Below are 7,679 nucleotides of genomic sequence, written 5' to 3'. Positions count from 1 at the left end.
AGAAACGAGTCCTGCGTTTGCGCATAGTCTCCGTGATCTTCTCCGTCTTTGAGTGGACTTCTTGTCCGGATTTTTTTATGCAGAACCAGCTTTTGTAATGTGGGCCAAGAGTGCTGTGGAAAATATTTTTCTCTTCGTTCTCTAACTGAGCGAGCGCACATTTCTGAGAGAGGATAAGGCATTTTTATTTGTCTTCATTCTTCTTGCGTTAGAGCGTACTAGGGACCACGTTCTAATTTCAATTATTCATCCTTTGTTGTTGTTGTTCCTCCTTCCCTTCCTTCCAATATTCCTTCATTGTTTCACTACGTTTATTTCTTCTTTCTTCAGACCACTTTGTGCCGGTTTTCTTTGGCTGCCTCCGTTGGAATCCTCCCATCTTCAAAACATTCATCGTGAAAATTTCTCTTTCCATTACTTCTTCTTCTTCTCTGATGTTGTTTCTTTCCAAGTCTTTTTTTTATCTCTTGAATCCAGGTGGTTGTTGACTTTTTCTTCCAAAGGTACGTGAAGAACTTTTTGGTTGGTCTACCGTCGTCCATTCTGTAAATATGTCCAAAAATAGCAGTCTCCTCTTCCGTACTGTTATATATATGTTTTCTACGTTCTGATAAATTTCGTTATTACTTCTTAATTTCCAAAATTCTGTAGTTTTTAAAGGGCTTAATATTCTTCTTACAATACCTACTTTCTAGTACTTCAATCTTTCAAGTTTATAATTGAGTACTAAGCATTCAGTGGCATATAAGCATTCTGATTTCACAACTGTGTTGCTGTGCTTTATTTTAAGATTTTTGGATAAACGTTTTTGTTGTATGTAATTTTTATTTATGCTCTTTCCATTTTGTGTATCCTTGCCTCTATAGCAGCTTTCTCCAAACCATTTTATTGAATTTTTTTTATATTCGACATGAATTTTGTTTTCTCTTCCGAAATTCTTAAGTCTGCCATGTTGGCTCTCTATTCCAGAAGATTTACTTGTATTACTGCATTACTTAGGCTTTCAGAGAATATGGAAAAGTTATCTGCAAATGCTAGGCAATTTATTGCAACACCTTTGTTCTTTCGCTCCAGCATAAGTGGTAATATCTTATGGTGCTTCAATTTTTCGTTCCAAATTCTCACAAATTTTTCCAAGATACAGCTGAAAAGGAGTGGAGATAAGCCATCAGCTTGCCTGACACCTGTTTTTATTTTAAAAGGTCGTGATATATCACCCATAATTTAACTTCTGAGATTGAGTCTGTAAGGGTTTCGCAGGTTTGCGAATTTGGTTTTAATTCCAAACTCACGTACGGTTTTATCTAAGATTTCTCTATCAACAGAGTCAAACGCATTTTTAAAATCGATGAATGTTACGTTTATGTCTTTCGAGTTCATTTGCCTGTGACGAATTATTGACTTCAAGTTGAATATCTGTTCAGAGCAGGACCTGCGCCCTTTGTAAGTCCCACCCAGCTGACTGTCAAGTGTAGATTGTACTCTGTTGAGTAATATTGTTGTGAATACTTTATAAGCAATTGGTATAAGAGGAATACCTCCATAATTGTCGACATCTTGCTTGTTACCCTTCTTATGTAATGGGTGTGTTAGAGCCACTTTCCATTCTTCTGGTATCCTTCCTGTTTTCCAAATTTCTTAAAAAAATTATTTGTAAATCTTCAATGATTTCTCGTTCTGACCATTTCAAAAGTTCAGCTGTTATGGAATATTCGCCACTAGCTTTATTATATTTTAGAGATTTAATTGCATCTTTAATTTCTTCGACAGTTGGTGGCAAATCAGAATTTAAGTTTTCATGAATCTCTGGAAATTGTGGCTTGGTTCCGGACAGTTCAGAATGTTCTGAAAGTGTTTTGCAGGTATTTCACAGTTTTCAGCATTTTTAAGGCCAGTTTTACAATTTCCTTCTCTGAAACAAATACTGGGAACTTGATAGCCCTTCAAGTTATTCTTGAAGGTTTGATGGAAGTTTCGTGAATTATTTTGTAAAAAATTATCCTGTATTTCCAGTAGATGTGATTTTTTATGGGATCTTTTGATACTCCTTATAATTCTTGCTGTTTCTTTCCTTTGTAGTTTAAATATCTCATAGTGTTCGTTCTTTCCAGAACATTTCCATATACTCCATGTTTTCGTTCTTTCCGTTACTGCTTCTTCGCAAATGTCACTCCACCAGACCTACTCTTTTGTTTTAGCTGACCCAAATATCTTTCTTGCTGCAGTGTTAATTTGTTTTGACACTTCTTGCCAATTACCACGTTGAGTTATTTTAATTTCATTCTGAAAATTCTGAATTGCTTCTTGAGAAATGTTGAGCTTAAATTTAAACATTTATTGCAGGTAAATAGTCCGGTGCCTTGAGGTCTATATGAGACTTGTTCTCACTCAAAACTGTCGCTCCGGTGACATCAATCATTACAATGGGATGCGAAAGCACATGAAGAACCCCACTTAAGTGGCAAATACAGCGCATCAATGCGGACTCATTAGGAGGAAAGAATGTTGAGTTTATCTGTGTTCCGAAGTATCTGTGGAACGGCAGAGGTGAAAGAAGGTGCGGGGGTGAACAGGTCCCAAAATACGAAATTAAAGTTAAGATAAAATTTAACAAGGTTATATTTTCTTTTAAAGATTAAGAAATAACAAATAGAACAGGTACTCAGTAGCCGAAACACAATTCGAAAATGTACAATTACAATGATTACAGGATTTGGGCTCCGAGAGCCAGACACCTAATTCTTGAGCTATAAGCCCAACCTTACGATATACAGAATTCAACAAAGGGGCAGAAGACCCCAATCATGCCCAGGAGCACTTGCTCCCAATTACACAGTAAAGCCTCCTCGAGGCGCGCAGAAAACACAATTTTAGAAAGAGCAACCCGCTCTTAAGTTCCAGCCTATCAAAGGCGACACCAAACTCCACTTTCAAGTTGTCCTCCCAGGACATGAAAACAGGGGTTAAACACCCAACCTACTGAGGCCTATTAAGTAAAGAAACAGGTTAATTACCTGGCCTCTAAAATACCAACTTGAGAGGAGGCGAAGCTGCACTCCTAACACATTTTGTTTAAAACCTACTTGGCACTAGGCCGTTAATGCAAGGGGTGACTTATATGAGAAGACAATTTACATTACGCTAGACTGGAAGAAACGGTTGAGAAAATAAGTTCACCTCAAAGCAATATGAGTGGGAGCTCGAGAGGGTTAAGCACTCTCTATCCAAATTTATAGTTTAAACAGATAGAATTGATACCGAGTGTCTTTACATTTTAAGGGAAAGTTACATTGTAAAAGGCTTCGGACCTGCCCCGAGAGTTAAACTGCTGAGCTAGCAAGAAAATAAGTTATTAAACGGCCATTACCTTGTGGATGAACTGCTGCCCGAAGAAAGAGGCGCTTCCCGCCCCCTGCTACGTACTTTACACACTGAAAGATGTTACTGAAGTGGCGCGGAGACCCGAAAATCAGCAGTTTATATACTCTCGCGGAAAGTTCGAGGCGTTTCAGGAATGAGAACACCCTCCCACAAGAATTTTATTGGCTAGGGTTAAGCAACATATCCAAGTTGAAGAAGATACACCTGATTGGTCATAAATTAATTAAAGAAATTCGGGATTGGCTAAATTCAAACCTGGCGGAAGGAAGGGGTTAATATTGCCAACATAAACAATAACTGAAAGAAATTTAACAAAGAACAAACTCATGAACACAAAATTTCTTCAGAAACATAGTTCTTTCACTTCGCACTAGGGTGCATACTGTAATTGTATTTCTTCGGTAGTGCCATCTGGAAGAGAATGTCCACACTTCTTACTACAGGCAAAACAAAAATACATCGAAAACGACCCAGTTCAGAAACTTCAAAATTTACAAGTAGTGACATCTTCTGAGAAACTAAAAAATTAACACCGTAGATAAAGTTCAGACTTCCTCCAGTAGAGGAGTTTCAACTGGCGCAAAGTTTGAATTAGCGGCATGGAGGTGTACCACCCGGTACAATCTGTATTATATTTCATTAGTATTTTTGATTTCTTTTGTTTCTTGGTTGGTAACATTTTCAGCTTAATTTTTGAAGGATAGTGGTCAGAGTCAAAATCCCCACTTCTTATTACTTTAACATTCATGACTTCTCTAATATTCTTTTGAGAAATCGCTACATGGTTTAATTGAAATTCGCCTAACATCGGACTTGGAGATCTTCAGGTTTTAGCTTTTCTTGAGAGTTTCTTGCAGAAGGTCGAAATTAACTTCAGTTGGAAGAATTTACACAGGTTAATAAGCCTTATACCATTCGTGTTGGTTCTTTCATGTGCTGCATGTTCCCCTGCAGTTTTTCTGAAGATCTTTTCTCTGCCCATTTGAGCATTAAAATCTCCCAGTAGTATGATAGCATTTGATTTTGGAATTTTAGATATTTCATTGTCCAGTAGATCTCAGAATTCTTCAGTTTTATTAGGATTCTTCTTTTTATTTTTATTTTTATTATTAAGATGTTTAAATAAGAATCATAATTATCAATGTTTTCCTGTAAACTGATGAATTATTTTATATTCAAACAGGTTTCATAAACAATTTAATTTTGTCAGTATTAGGTCATACTACTGTATTTGCAACTCTTTTTTAATTGGACCGCTGAGAGTCTGATTGGTTCGAGGAAGAGGGCAGGTTCATTGTCGTATCACAGCTCTTGGCGTTAGTCCAGTTTAATAATGTGAGCTGCAGCCGTGGGGTGGGGAATAGGGGGATACACAGTATATTATAGTGCGGGGTACTTGACTCATCAGTGTGATGAGCGACTGCGGGTCAGGGTCTAGTGTACCACCTCCTCCGGTAAGTGGTGCAACTTACAAATGACTGAAAGCTTTAAAATATCTTCTCCTTAATTCTAGTATCTCAATACAAAATACAAAAGGGAATAACTGTCAGCGAAATAACACTTGAAATACATCTCTTTGGAGAACTTTCTACAAAGTTATGGTCTCAATGAATACCTGCATCTATTAGTTTCTCCAAACATGTCGTGATATTTTATGTAAATTTATATTAAACACTGCATGTTTGTTTACTTAAAGTGTCTTACAATGGCTATTCCCATCGTTATATGTCATGTACTTCATGGTTTCAAGTAAATATATTTAAGATAAAATGTGTCTGTAATGGAAAGAAATATGAGTAATTGGGAAGAACAACAAACATGGGAGATAAGTATAAATTAAATGTATAGGGTGGATTTTTATTAGCTTCTCTGGGAAGATTTGTAACTTCAAGGTCGGTTATATCAGATATTATATTATTACATGAGTTATGGTAGACTAAGTTTGAAATATATATGAGTTACTGAATAGAATGCCTTTGCTGGCGAGATGTAGTGTTTACAATGCATTATGTCTTCTGGTATGGGCTATATCAAATTTGTTACTTTCATTGACCTGTCTCAGTCTCATCCTTGGCTTCGACAATATGAAAGTGACTGAGGTATGAGTGATGCTAGTAATACCATTGCTTATGCAGCCAGTCCCTGTTATGAATGGTGTGAAACTATCGCTCATAGGGTCGGTTGGTGCATGCATTTCTGTGGGCTTGGCAGACTGATATGTAATAGCAACTGCTGGCTCGGTGAGGAAAGCAACGGGAAACTACCTCACTCCTCATTTCCCTAGTATGCCTCTTCAGTGACGCCTAGGCTATGTATAACAGCTGTTGGTGGAGCTGCAGAGGATCAAACCAGCCTTCGGGCTGAATACCCAACATACAACATACACTGAATAGAAACAGTAAAATTAGATGGATTAAATTATCTGTAAATATTCCGACGTTAATTTTCAGTCAAGAAGTGTCGGGCTCTATGGCTGAATGGTTAGTATGCTGGCCTTTGATCACAGGAGTTACGGGTTCGATTTCCGGTCGGGTAGGGAATTTTAACTTTCATTAATTAACGCCTATGGCTCTCTGACTCCTTGATTGAAGGTTCAGCGTTGAGGCCTTCGGTTTAGAGGGTTACGGGTTCGACTCCCGGCCGGCTCGGGGAGTTTAATCTCGTCTGATTAATTCTTCTGGCTCGGAGACTGTGTGTTTGTGTTTGTCCCAACACTCTCCTCTTCATATTCAGACAACGCAACACACCACACTAGCAACCACCACAGAAAAACGCAATAATGTTTACATCCCTCCACATAGGGTTGGCGTCAGGAAGGGCAACCAGCCGTAAAACAGGTCCAAACCCATATGTTCGACACAGTTCGCAACCGCAACTCCAAAGGTGTGGGAAAAGTAGAAAATAACAACAATAATAAGAAGAAGAAAACGCTAATTCCTATGGCTCGGGGACTGGGTGTTTGCACCGTGTTCAGCATTAGAAATCATCTTAGGAGAAGTCCCATTCTTACAGACGCGCAGGTCACCTATAGGGAGTCAACTCTAAAACATACTCCAGGCCTCTCTGGAGGCCACATGTCATTATTATAGACAAGAAATAGTTTCCTTAATTAACTCATATTTCATTTCAAAAATGTAAACCAATTAGTCTGATGATGGTGGTGGTGGTGGTGGTGGTGGTGGTGGTGGTGGTGGTGGTGGTGGTGTTTATTGTTTTAAGAGGAATTGGTCTGGTCGGGGCTCGCTATAATTTAAAGTAATTTAAGATGATCGGATACAACATAGTAAGCCAAGTTTGCAGTGTTTGTCTGTTGATATCTTGATCATTGGCATGGGAGTTCCAGCTTTACGTGGAATTTGAACCACTGAGACATGACTTCTTATTTCATAAATCCTATATGCATTGGTCGCGGGGACCGCGGTGTAGGAGTAGCGTGCCTGCCTCCTACCCGGTGTACTCGGGTTCGATTCCTGACCGGGTCAGGGATTTTTACCTGCATCTGAGGGCTGGTTCGAGGTCCACTCAGCCTACGTGATTACAATTGAGGAGCTATCTGACGGTGAGATAGCGCCACGGTTTAGAAAGCCAAGAATAACGGCTGAGAGGATCCGTCGTCCTGACCACACGACACCTTGTAACCTGCAGGTCTTTGGGATAAACAGCGATCGCTTGGTAGGCCATGGCCCTTCGGGAGCTGTTGAGCCATGGGGGTCGAACCGCAGTCGTCTTGATGAGAAGCCAGTAACAATGCTACTCAGCTTCACGCTCCCTGATGATTGGATACAAACAACGTAAACAAATGAAAGTTATCTCCATTAGAGGCCATGAGGGTCCCTGAAGTAGTGAAAAATGAAGGAAGCAAGCTTGAAATTTCGTGATCTTGTGATCATAAGTAGGGAAATGATTTTTAGCTACTAATAAGTTAGAATGGCCAGCGTTGAGGCCTTCGGTTCAGAGGGTCCTGGGTTCAATTCCCGGCCGGGTCGGGGATTTCAATCGCGTCTGATTAATTCTTCTGGCCCGGGGACTGGGTATTTTTGTTTGTCCCAACACACTACATTACCAGTCACCACAGAAACACGCAATAGTACTTACATCCCGCCATATAGGGTTGCGTCAGGTCGTAAAACATGACCAAATACACATATGTGTGACACAGTTCGCATCCGCGAACCCGCAGATGTGGGAAAGTGGAAGAAGAAGTAGAGGAAGGAGAAGAAGAAGAAGAAGAAGAAGAAGAAGAAGAAGAAGAAGAAGAAGAAGAAGTTAAAATGCAAACGTATTTAACCGAGACGCAA

General features: G+C 39.4%; 1 protein-coding gene across 2 annotated transcripts in view; it reads left to right on the top strand.

Moving 5' to 3' along the window:
* Window positions 1-4,803: 4,803 nt before the first annotated feature.
* Window positions 4,804-7,679, top strand: part of LOC136874678 (sodium-dependent nutrient amino acid transporter 1) — a 123,876-nt gene continuing 121,000 nt past the window's right edge. The window contains exon 1 of one of the 2 annotated variants that reach the window (XM_067148316.2): window positions 4,804-4,835. The gene's annotated coding sequence lies outside the window, so the exon portion shown is untranslated. The remainder of the gene's footprint in view (window positions 4,836-7,679) is intronic. The other variant, XM_067148317.2, reaches the window with a different exon arrangement.

This window comes from Anabrus simplex, chromosome 5, assembly GCF_040414725.1.
Source record: "Anabrus simplex isolate iqAnaSimp1 chromosome 5, ASM4041472v1, whole genome shotgun sequence".
Lineage (NCBI taxonomy): Eukaryota > Metazoa > Arthropoda > Insecta > Orthoptera > Tettigoniidae > Anabrus > Anabrus simplex.
This window is presented reverse-complemented; position numbering and strand designations above follow the sequence as displayed.